Source organism: Macaca mulatta, chromosome 10 (assembly GCF_049350105.2).
Source record: "Macaca mulatta isolate MMU2019108-1 chromosome 10, T2T-MMU8v2.0, whole genome shotgun sequence".
In the NCBI taxonomy this organism is placed as follows: domain Eukaryota; kingdom Metazoa; phylum Chordata; class Mammalia; order Primates; family Cercopithecidae; genus Macaca; species Macaca mulatta.
The window spans coordinates 28,654,930-28,667,488 of record NC_133415.1 but is presented as its reverse complement, the minus strand read 5'-3'; the positions used below and the strand labels follow the sequence as shown (position 1 = coordinate 28,667,488).

General features: G+C 53.3%; 1 pseudogene across 1 annotated transcript in view; it reads right to left on the bottom strand.

Moving 5' to 3' along the window:
- Positions 1 to 4,241: 4,241 nt before the first annotated feature.
- LOC100427985 (glutathione hydrolase 5 proenzyme-like) overlaps positions 4,242 to 12,559 on the bottom strand; it is a 48,305-nt pseudogene continuing 39,987 nt past the window's right edge. Inside the window, exons 9-14 of the transcript XR_013399471.1 lie at positions 10,494 to 10,636; positions 6,028 to 6,164; positions 5,474 to 5,662; positions 4,961 to 5,067; positions 4,660 to 4,829; positions 4,242 to 4,522 (exon numbers count right to left, since the gene is read on the bottom strand). The product of XR_013399471.1 is annotated as a glutathione hydrolase 5 proenzyme-like (transcript). The remainder of the gene's footprint in view (positions 4,523 to 4,659; positions 4,830 to 4,960; positions 5,068 to 5,473; positions 5,663 to 6,027; positions 6,165 to 10,493; positions 10,637 to 12,559) is intronic.

The window sequence follows — 12,559 nt, the reverse complement described above, 5'->3', positions numbered from 1 at the left end:
TTGCCCAGGCTGGTTTCGAACTCCTTGGCTCAAGTGATCACTCGGTTGCTGTATTTTTAGTACAGACAGGATTTCACCATGCTGTCCTGGCTGATCTCGAACTCTTGACCTCGTGATCTGCCCGCCTGGGGCTCCTAAAGTGCTAGGATTACAGATGTGAGCCACCGCGCCTGGCTTGTTTGTTTTTGAGATGGAGTCTTGCTCTGTCACCCAGGCTGGAGTGCAGTGGTGCGATCTCCACTCAATGCAACATCTTCCTTCCAGGTTCAAGCAATTCTCCTGCCTCAGTCTCCCAATCAGCTGAGATCACAGATGCCTGCAACCACAACTGGCTAATTTTTTTGTATTTTTAGTAGAGACAAGGTTTCACCATGTTGGCCAGGATGCTCTTAAACTCCTGACCTCAAGTAATCCACCTACCTCAGCCTTCCAAAGTGCTGGGATTGCAGGCAGTGAGCCACAGTGGCTGGCCTATTTATTTTGATACTTAATTTTTTCTTTCTTTCTTTTCTTTTCCTTTTTTTTTTTTTTTTTGAGATGGAGTTTCACTCTTGTTGCCCGACCTGGAGATGGTGCCATCTCGGCTCACCACAACTTCTGCCTCGCAGGTTCAAGCAATTCTCCTGCCTCAGCCTCCTGAGTAGCTGGGATTACAGGCACACACCACCACATCCAGTTAATTTTGTATTTTTAGTAGAGATGGGTTTTCTCCATGTTGATCAGGCTGGTCTTGAACTCCCGACCTCAGGTGATCCGCCCGCCTCCACCTCTCAAACTGTTGGGATTACAGGCATGAGCCACCATGCTCGGCCTTGATTCTTATTTTCTACGTAACTGTTTAAGCGATGAATTTTCCTCTGAGCCCTGCATTAGCTGTACCCTATAGGGTCTGATCTGTGCTGATTATAGTGCAACTTGAAGATGCTGCCCTTTTGGTGTTGATTTCCTCTGTGTAACAGGATGTTTCAAGAGCCAGCTGTAAGAGTCTCTGGCTGGGCTGGGAATGCACATTGGCTGGCACTGCTGGTGGTGCAGCATTGATGTGAGGGCAGGGCCTGGGCAGGTTCCCCAGGGTGGGATGAGCAGGGAGGGAGAGGAATGGGCTTCCTCCAGGGCCTCAGGAACCAAGGAAGTCTCCGAACTACCTCCAGGCAGGGTCAGATGTGCATTTTCCAAAGCTTATTGCATTAAGAGTGAGGAGTAGACTGTGGTGGTGCCAGCAGCATAAAGACTGAAAAGAAATAAGGAGGTGGAGCCAGGGCTGAACCACACAGCTGGACGGGATGGGCGGGGGCAGTGGGGGGGGGATTCTACAAGTAGCACAGGAGGGAGGCGAGGCGGGCACCACAGAGCTTTCAGCTGCCTCACGGCTGACTTCTATTTGGCTTGTTGAGTCCAAGGTGCCTGTGCACCTTGTCCAGATGCTCTGGAGGTGGTTGGGGGATTGCTCGTGTATGTGAGTCTGAGACTGCACACAGCTCGGCCAATGCCAACATGGAGATCCATCAGTTCACAAGTGGTGAACGAGCCTTCTCTGGGTGGGTGGCAGTCCCAGGTTGGCCAAGAGTCCAGGGAGTGCACCCTCAGTCTGCAACTGAGTTAGAATCTGGCACCACGGAGTTAGGGTTGTACCCCTGCTGCGGGGAACAGGAGCCCCTTTTCCTCTCCCTGACATGCAGGGACAAAGTTATCATGCTCTGTGGGTGCCGCTGGGAGGCACTGATGGGAGAGACTGGCCAGGCCTTCCCAAGCAAGCTCCAGGCAACCTCCCAGCACCCCGGCCCAGATGTAGGTGTGGTCTGGGAGCACAGAGCCAGGTTCCCACCATGGGGCACCTGAGGTTTGTGTCTAGCAGCCTTTTCCTCCTTTGGTTCCCTTTTCCTGTTTGGCCCACAGGGTTTGGGACAGGTGGCTGCTACCAACAGGTCTCAAGGTGGCCCCACAGACCTGAGCCAGCCACTTCTCCATAGCCCTCCCCTGCCCATGAAGACTGCTCAGAGGGGCCCCATTGAGAGCTGGATCTGGGACTTTGGTTAAACTGCAAGGGGAGAAGCTCTGTCACCCTGCAGGGCGTGAAGTTCAGCTGAAGCCATTGGGACCATGGCCTGGGAGCCCAACTAGGGGGAGGCTACCACACAGAGCGCCTGAGTTCTGGCAGCGGCCCAAGAGAGTCAGTGATGGCGGCAGGTCTGCCCGAGGGTGGGCCGGCTTGGCCCCTCATCTCAAAGTGAGCCAGCTTTTGCTCCCTGACCTTCCTCCTAGTCTGCCAGACCACCCCTTCCAGCCACGCAGTCAAGCCCACATTAGGAATTAGCCCCATCCAGCCCCTCTCCCACATACGACCTCCAAATATGTCCATGTCCCAATCCCTACAACCCAAGATTAGACCTTATGTGGCAAGAGTGACTTTGAAGATATGATTCAATTAAGGATTTTGAGATGGGGAGATTATCCTGGACCATCCAGGTGGGCCCACTATGCCCCCAAAATTCACATGTTGAAAGCTAATCACCAATGTGATAGTATCAGCAGGTGGGGCCTTTGGGATGTGGTTAGGTCATGAGGGTAGAGCCCTCATGAATGGGATTAGCGCCCTATAAAAGAGACCCCAGAAGCCGGGCATAGTGGGCTGCACCTACAGAACCAGCTACTGAGGAGGCTGAGGCAGGAAGATCTCTTGGGTACAGCAGAGAGCTCTATGATCACGCCATTGCACTCCAGCCTTGGTGACAGAGTGAGACCCTGTCTCTAAAGTAATTAAATAAAAGGGACCCCAGAGAGCTAGCTAGCTTCTTACACTATGTCAGTTAGAAGGCGCCATATAGGCCAGGCGCGGTGGCTCAAGCCTGTAATCCCAGCACTTTGGGAGGCCGAGACGGGCGGATCACGAGGTCAGGAGATCGAGACCATCCTGGCTAACACGGTGAAACCCCGTCTCTACTAAAAATACAAGAAAATTAGCCGGGCGAGGTGGCAGGCGCCTGTAGTCCCAGCTACTCGGGAGGCTGAGGCAGGAGAATGGCGTGAACCCGGGAGGCGGAGCTTGCAGTGAGCCGAGATCGCGCTACTGCACTCCAGCCTGGGGCACAGAGCAAGACTCCGTCTCAAAAAAAAAAAAAAAAAAAAAAGAAGGCGCCATATATGAGGACGTGGGCCCTCACAGGACATCAAATCTGCCAGCACCTTGATCTTGGACTTCCCAGCCTCCAGCGCTGTGAGCAATAAATTTCTGTAAAATGCTATAAGCCACCCACTTTCCAGTATTTTTGTTATGGCAGCCCAGGCAGACTAAAACAACCTCTGTGGCACATTTGGGGTGATGTAGGAACAGCCGATGTTCCCAGGAACCAGTGAGGGGCAGGAGTCCTAGATCCCTCTAGCGAGATCCCCAGAGAGCGCCATGTACCCGCCCTGCAGCTGGCAAAGCTGTTTATGGAAGTTAGGGGCCTGTTGGTTTAGAGCGGCCATTCTCAACCAGGGGGATGTGGCACTGTCTTGAGACAGTTTTGGTTGTCATGAGTGGGTGTGTGTGGTGGGGAGTGCTACCGCATCACACAGGCTGAGGCACGGGATGCTGCTCAACATCCTACAGTGTGGGGACGGCCCTCACAACAAAGAATCACTTCATTCAAAACATGGATGAGGGCCAGGCGCAGTGACTCACACCTGTAATCCCAGCATTTTAGGAGGCCGAAGCAGGAGGATTGTTTGAAGCCAGGAGTTTGAGACCAGCCTGGGCAACATGGTGAAACCCCATCTTTACAAAAAAAGCAAAAAACCAGCTGGGCGTGGCGATGCACACCTGTACTCCCAGCTACTTGGAAGCCTGAGGTGGGAGGATGGCTTGAGCCCAGGAAGTCAAGGCTGGAGTGAGCTGTGATTGTAACAGTACACTCCAACCTGGGCAACAGAGCGAGATGCTGCCTCAAAAAAAAAAAAAAAAAAAAATTGTACATATAGTAAAAATTATCACCAATGCCCTAATGCCCCAGAAGAAAATCACTTTACAGACTGCCACAGGAAAAACAACCTCTTTTACAAATAAAGTCACAAATATAAATTAAAAATTACACAAGGAAAAAGTCACCATGAGGGAGAGTCTGAGAGGCCCCAGCCAGGAAACTAAAACTCACTTCTGAAAAATGGCATCAACCACAGACCAGAGACCAAGGTGCTGAGATTCTCAGCCTGGGAGCAGTGTAGACAACACCCTGCTCTCTGTCTTGGAGGCCACGGAACTGGCCTGGAGGCCACAGTGGCCTCACAAGGTCCCCAACTCCTATGGTCCCCAAAGCTGAAGTGTACCTGGCCTAAGAATCTCAGTGACTGAGTTCCTCTCAGGTGGCTTTGAGCAGCATGGACTTGGGGAGTGGGCTCTGCCCTAGGCATCCAGGTCGGACCTCAGCCTCACCTGGCTGAAGCTGGGCTTGTACTCCACACGGCCCTTACTGTTGACATGCAGGATGGGGGCTGCAATGGCAGCTCTCAGGTCAAAGCCAAGCCATAGGTTGTTCATGATGGCCTGGGGGAGAGATGAGGGATGCAGGGAGAAAGGGGGTACCCTCTACCCTACATCAGCCCTCACATCTCCACTCCAGGGAGAGTCAGACAGTATGCTGCCCAGAGAAGACACTTGAGCCCAGAGCCCCCCAGACTCACCTGGGCCACGGCAGAGATGATAAGCTCCCCGCCAGCCCCGCCAATCACTAGCTTCGACCTTTGGGCTTTGTTGATCAAGATGGAGGGCACCATGGAGGACGGGAACCGCTTGCCTGGAACTGGGGGCCAGCACCTTCCGGGAGCTCCATCCACCCTGTCTCCGTTCACTGCTGAGCAAACAGCGGCTTAGCGAGTGCAGTAACCCATCCAGGGGTCAGCATGCAGCCCCAGCCCAGCCCCCTCCCGCCTCTCCCCTGGTGGGGGGCCCTTGTGGACCCCAGGTGGGAAGCCTTGTTCTCACCAGGTGAGGGGGTGGTGCCGGAACCCCGGGGGCATCGCTCGCATAAGTCCAGGAGCTCGTTGTTGAGGATGATGCCTGTCCGTGGTGAATACGCCATCGCTCCAAAGCTGCAGCCATGGAGGCAGAGCCTGGGCTCCCACCAGACACCGCCTGCCCTGCCCACCTTGCAGGACCCCCTCACTTTACAGCTGCCCCGAAGCATGCTGGAGCCACTGTTCTCTCCCTGGCATCACCCAGGAGGGGTCCCCAAAGACCCACCTGTGCCCCCATATCAGGGCACCCTTCTGAGTGAGGCCGCCCATTCCCAGGTAAGTCTTGGCTCGGGGCCACCCCAGCAGCAGCCTTTCAGCCAGAGATGTCAGGGGTGGGGGCCTCTTTTGAAACAGAGGAGGAGACAAAGGCCAAAAGCAAGGTGCTGCCCCATGGGGACAAGTGAGGGGACATGGGGCTGGGGGAGTGCAGGTCTAGGAGAGGAGGAGTGAGGCCACCAGCCTTCCCCCAGGCCCCACGCACGGTGTGTTGATGGTGCTGGTGGCAGCCACAGCGCTGCCATCCTCCCCCAGCACAGACATGGGACATGCCTGTCCCATGGCCCCAGGCCTCGGCCAAGCTGTAGTGGCTGAGCTGGTGGTCCCCCCGGCCATCGATCTGTTGGCGGATGAGCTGGGCCAGGGTCTCCCCCAGCAGGTCCTGGGAGGCATTCTGGGGTGGGTGGGCAAGTGGCAGGGTCAGTGAGGGGCAAGGCGGGATGTGCAGAACCAAGGGCAGGACAAGCTCAGCCCCCATGGGGGCCACCTCCAGCCTGTCCTCTACCTTGTGGCCAGGCCTCCCTCAAGCCCAGGCTAGGTCTAGACTCTGCCCACCCTCCAGGTCCTTTGAGATATGGTGCCACTCCTGCATCTGACCCCTGTACCTGCCACCCCGGGACCCCTTTCAGTCCTGCCCTGGCCTAGAACCACATACATCTCCCTCCAACCTCACCCTGCTGGGCCTGACCCTCCTTTCATGCTAAGTCTCAAGCCAGGGAGGAGGACAGCCCCCCAGCCCAGCAACCTCAGTAACCTCACCTGGAGCTTCGGGTGGCTGCGAGGGTCCCCCAGCCTCCACCTCTGCCCCCTGGCAAACTTGAGCGTCTCCACAAGGTGGTGGTACATGTTCACCCTCCCCTCAGGCCTGGCCACAGACTCTGCTGAGAAGCTGAACCCTGGAGAGGGTTCAGGGCACAGGTTGTGGTCACCCTATGTAATGGATTGAATGTTGCCCCCCCCCGCAGAAGGATTCACCCACATCCTAATTCCCAAAACCTGTGGATACTACCTTATACAGCACAACAGTGACCTTAAGTGGAAAAGTATGTTAAATATATATATATATATAATTTTTTTTTTTTTTTTTGAGACAGAGTCTCACTCTGTTGCCTAGGCTGGAGTGCAATGGCCCTGTCTCAGCTCACTGCAACCTCCGCCTCCCAGGTTCCAGTGATTCTTGTGCCTCAGTCTCCTGAAACTACAGGTGTTCGCCACCATGCCCAACTAATTTTTTTGTATGTTTAGTAGGGACAAGGTTTTGCCATGTTGTTCAGGCTGGTCTCGAACTCCTGGCCTCAAGTGATCTGCCTGCCTTGGCCTCCCAAAGTGCTAGGATCACAGGTGTGAACCACCATGCCCGGCCTTTTTTGTGTGTTTTTTTTTTTTTTTTTTTTTTTTGAGAGGGAGTCTTGCTCTATCACCCAGGCTGGAGTGTGTGGCACGATCTTGACATGACTAAAATAGTCCCTATGAAGCCAATAGGGCCATTGGTATCATGTAGAAGGATACAAGACACGAAACACTGTGTGCCAGCAGACTGGTATCATGTCTGTGTCTTTAGCAGGAGTCCTCACAGCTGTCCACACTTCAGTCCAGGGGCTATTCTCTGGATTCTGCTCCCCAAGTGACACCTCAGGTGCAAAGGAACAAGGTCACATGGGTGGGCACAGGGCTACCCGGCTTAGAAGCCTGTGTCCCAAAAAGAAACTGAGATTTCTTTTAACAGTCCCACGGTCAAAGTTTTCAAGAGTCCCAGCAATGGACATGCCTAGTTACAAACACCACTGCACTCAGGGAAACCCAAAGTATGGTTTACCTCTTGATTTTTTCTCCAAAGTAAACCACCAAAAAGTTGACCATAGACTTCAAAACATTTCTAACAATAGCAAAGTTCAGTTGATGGCAGACTTCAAAAATCGCAATTACTCTTCTCTAACTCTAGATGCCCCCATTGTTTACAATTCATTCATAGCTCTCCCAATTCAGATGATGATGACCAACTATGGGCCATTTTTATATGTAGTCTGGTAACCCAACACAGATGACATTCCGCCTTTTCCAGGTTTCCAAGGGAACTGACTCAGAAAGTTAACCCAAGTTCATATTTATTTCTAGAGAAAGATAAAAAAAATTTTCTAACTTTATTCATGCATACCTAATACAAGGGTACACGAAATTTCTGAGAGACCTTCAACCTCACTGCCAAATTTTCAAGAGCTGTGACAAACCTTAATGTCAAACCAAGACTGATTTTATAGCAGAACTGCCATCACATCTGTCAGGTGGATCTGCCATGGACTTTTTTGTGTCGTATCAACTGCTTCCCCATGTCTCTGAGTTGTTGAAAGTATCACAGCCCCAAACACATTTGTTTTTCTTTCGCTTTTTTTTTTTTTTGGAGATGGAGTCTCACTCTATCTCTCAGGCTGGAGAGCAGTGGCACAATCTCGGCTCACTGCAACCTCCGCCTCCTGAGTTCAAGCGATTCTCCTGCCTCAGCCTCCAGAGTAGCTGGGACTACAGGCATGTGCCACCAAGCCTGGCTAATTTTTAGAGATGGGGTTTCACCATGTTGGCCAGACTGGTCTCGAACTCCTGACCTCAGGTGATCCACCCGACTTGGCCTCCCACAGTGCTGGGATTACAGGCATGAGCCACTGCGCCCGGCAGGCAAACACATTTCTAGTTCATGCATACATATGCCAGGTGGGATGAACCTGCCCTGGGGCCCCCGATGGTGCTCATGGGTAGAGCAGGGTGATCCCAGGCTCCAAGATGGCAGGCTTGGATGCCGGCAGCAGGTGGTCTGGCCTGTTGTTAGGCCCCCTGCTGGTGCAAGCACAAACCAGAAGTGGCAGGAAGGGCAGGTCTATCCCCAGGTCCCTGGATGGAGTACTTGGGCACTTGTGGGGTGGGGGTTCTTTGGGAGGGGTTAGCCTGTCCTCAGGCCCTGTGGGAGCCTACATGGACACAGGTTGTGGTGGGTGGGCTGGGGTGATCCTCAGGTCCCTGAATGTCATCCTTGGGCACCAGGGGCAGATGGCCTGGGTCTGTTGTCAGTCCTCCCTGTGGTATGTGTCTGTGCCCATGGCAACAGGTGGGCAGAGCAATTTCCAGGCTCCCGGGTGGTTTGCTTGGGTGGCAGTGGTGCTGACTGGTTGTGAGCGGGGTGAGTCTGCATTCAATAGCCAACTCAGAGACCCCAGATGCCATTTTCCATGACAACTGGCCTGTCTGGACATTGTGCCATGTGGCTGGCCCCACACTAGGCCAGGCCTCCATGAGTATAAGGAAACATGGGAGGCAGGAGGTCGGGGCCCTGCCCTGCGGAGGGAGAAGAATGGGTCACAGGCAGTGGTCATTGAGCAGAAGAGAGAATGAGCAGAGGATGCTGCGAGGCAGTGAGTATAAGGAATCATATAGCTGAAGGTATTCATCTGACATATACCGGAAACTAATACAGAGTAAGAAAATACAAAAACCAAATAATCCAACAAAACTTGGGCAAAGAATCTATAGACATTGCTGAAAAGAAGGCAGGAAATGAACTAACAGGTAAAGGAAAAGCTTGTCCACATCACTAATCATCAAAAAAATTTAAAGCAAAGCCACACTAAGAGAGTGTCCCCATCCACATAAGATGTATGTTGCCAAAAACAAAAACAGAATTTTGAAAAGGCAATCAACAGTGTAGATTTGCAGAGAGGGAAACTCTTTGACACTACTGGTGGGAATGTAAATTGATGTACACGCTATGAGCAATAGTCGGCAGTTCCTCCTCAAATGAAAAATACAACTACTATGTCATCCAGCAATCTCAGCACTGGGAAATACAAAGTACATGGATGTATTATGCTCCCTGATTAAAAATGACATAGAAGAGCTATAGTGATCCAAACAATATGGTATTGGCATTAACACAAAAATATAGAACAGACACAACGAGGGAGCCAAATACCAAACCCAAATTCATATATGATAGATACATTAAAAAAAAATACACCCAGGGAATGGGAGACCCCAGGCTGCCTTTTGCCGGGATGCTGAAGTGTCCTGGGGTCTACAGATGCCGCTCACCTGGGCTCTGGATGGTTTCTACTCCGTAAGGATTTCCAGAGTTTCCCCTCAGCCACCCTCAGAGTCAGGGGGGCTCCCATGGGCCAGTGACCATCTGTCCCAGTCTTTCGTGTCTCCATGACACACTGTGTGACCTATGTATACTGCAATATGTAGGTGCGTGTATTGAAAGCGTACAGTTAAGATGACCTACAACTGATGCTACTCGAAGTCTTCCAGAGATTTTTCAGATATCCCCAGACCAAAACAAACTAGTGACATTCCATGGTTTTGCAAACCAGAACCAACAACTGCACAGAAACAGCTCCTTATGCACCATCAGACACTCTCCAGACCTGCCCCACATTCACAAACCTAACGAACGAGCATGAACCCAGGCAGTCTTCACTCCTAAGGGCCATTTAACAACCTCTATCAGTCATGCAGCCTTTGATCTGGGCCAGGCTGCCGACACACAGGGGTGAATTGTGCCTCTAATGCTGAGTGTTGCTTCCCCTCACTGGGCTAACCCCCACCCTTGCACCAAGAAGGGTCCCTAGGGAAACTGCTGTTCGACATCCAGGAGCCCATGTGGAATGTTCCAGCAACCTGGATGACCTCGGCCACCTCTAGTACCAGCGTTTCCCTCTGTGGGGCTCCCTTCCTGGCTCTTACTCATGAAGGCTGATCTAAAGTGGCTGAGATGTCCTGCTCCCTTAGCCACCCAGGTCACCCTGATGGCATCACACTGGCCAGAGGCAGATGTCTGCATTCAAGAATGAGGTATTCACAGTCCGACTTCCCTGGTGCAGGGGACAATGTCTGGCACCTCCAGACAGCCAGAACCAGGTAAGGAATCCAGCTCTGACACAGCTCAAAGACTCTGTGGCAGACCTGGAGAGATTCTCCAGGCCTGTGTCCTCTCCTGGCTCACTGGATTCTTAGGAGGATTATTGAGACACTGGGCTTAAAGCTCTCAGCCTAGGGCCCAGAATGCCACAGGGAATCAAATCAGGGCGATCAAGGACTGAAAACGTCTCCTTGGCTGGGAATGGGGTATCAGGGTTGCAGAGACAAGGGGCACAGAGTGATGCCTGTACCATCAGAGGATCTGGTCCACCCTGGGCTCCTCAACCTGAGTGTGAGGCCTTGCTGGGACCTGAGCTCACCTGCCCCTTGGGAGTCCATTGTGACTACAGTCCAGCGGGATCAATGTCCTCACTGATGCCAGACAGAAGTCCTGGGGGATGCGGAGGGCATCCTGTAGCAGCAGGCAGTCTGGGTGGTCCACAGGTGTGTGCTTCAGCATGTCCTGGGAAGGGATGAGCTGGTGAATTGAGGGATGTGTTTCCAGGGATCAGTGAGAAGCCCCTGGGGAATGCTCAGTCCTCACCAAGAGAATTCAAAGGGCAGGCCCTCAGGGACCCACACTCATGCCTGCAAAATCTGAACTGAAAATTAGAATCGGAACAGCAGGGTTGACTCTAAAAGGGCCCCAGCTGGCTTTTCTCCCTGCTGCAGTCTTTACTCTTTTCTCCCGGCAGAGGCAGCCAGGTGGAGGCTCATCTCACCACGCAGCTGGGAGAGACACCCCTCTACCCACCCTGCAGCTGCTCCAAGGATCCTGGAGACCAAAAGACAGGGGTTGGGGAAGCAGGACCTTCCTGCCTCCACCAAGAGAGCAATTGGCCAAATGCCAAGCTCAGTAGCTAAGCTCTATTGAGGCCCTGGCCCTGTTGGCATGGTTACCACAGGCCAGGGAGGCATACTCAGGGCCCAGGATCCCTCTGCCTGACTTTTCAAATGGTCTGTTCTCAGTGACTCTGGTGCCCTCCCACCCCGGGCTCAGTCTTCTGAGAAACTCCTAAGCCCTCTCTGGCCCTTCAGGGGCCTTAACACTGGTGCATAGGACCAGGATGCTCTGAGTGACTTACTTGGTCAATGGGCTGGTACAGCAGAGCTGTTGGGGACAGCAGAGAGAAAAAGGACAATGACATACAAAAAACCACTCAGGCCGGGCGCGGTGGCTCAAGCCTGTAATCCCAGCACTTTGGGAGGCCGAGGCGGGCGGATCACGAGGTCAGGAGATCGAGACCATCCTGGCTAACACGGTGAAACCCCGTCTCTACTAAAAAATACAAAAAACTAGCCGGGCGAGGTGGCGGGCGCCTGTAGTCCCAGCTACTGGGGAGGCTGAGGCAGGAGAATTGCGTGAACCCGGGAGGCGGAGCCTGCAGTGAGCTGAGATCCGGCCACTGCACTCCAGCCTGGGCGGCAGAGCGAGACTCCGTCTCAAAAAAAAAAAAAAAAAAAAAAAAAAAAAAAAAAAAAAAAAAAAACCACTCAACACCTCACAGACCAGTTTTTTCCCCCACCCACCTTGCTCCCCCCGTGAACACCTGCTTGCAGGAAGCCAAAGAGGGTCCACAGCAGCCTCCACCTCTGTTATCACTCCAATGGCAGACCAAGCAGCAAGAACAGGTGACACACAGCCCTGGTGACTGTGTCCCCTCTCTACCCATGCCTACTCTCCCATCAGACTTGGCTTCTTCGAGGGCTGCCCCAGTCCTGTCCAGGCCTTACCTGGCTCAGAGCAGATGGTCCCCCGCACCTCCCACCCTGAATCACACGGCTACACCCAGCACATGCTACAGAGGCCCAGCACACTCTGGGTCACATCCAGAAACTCTACAGTAGGGGAGGGGACACGCTGTTTCCCAGGAAGGGCAGCTCCCCAGGCCTGGTCATTCTCAGACTCCTTCAGTCAAAGGCCGGCCACAGCCAGCTGGGATCGCCATGCTTCACGCTGACAAACATGACTGGCCTTGCCTCCCCTATGGGAAGAGACCCCTGCACACAGCCTCAAACCCAGACATAACAGGACAGGACACGCTGGGCGCTAGGGAGGCCAGCCAGATCTCCACACAAAGGCTCTGCTCTTAAGCAGGAGGCAGCCTCAGGGGCAAAAGTTTCCTGAAGCAACTCAGGTCAGGCCTCACATACAAGAGCCCCAGAGGCTGCAAAAGCACCAGCTCAGCCAGCCAAGAACCCAGGGCCACACCCTTCTGAAACCCAGACACCAAGTGAAGATCGCTGGGATTCAGCAGAACAGGAGGACGTGACAGCTGGCGGACCAACACTTCCCAACACCCTTCCAGCAAGCAGCTGCACCCCTCCTGATGCGAGTCACCCCACTTCGGTCCTGCACCTGGATGCCTCTGTCCAGGGTAGCATA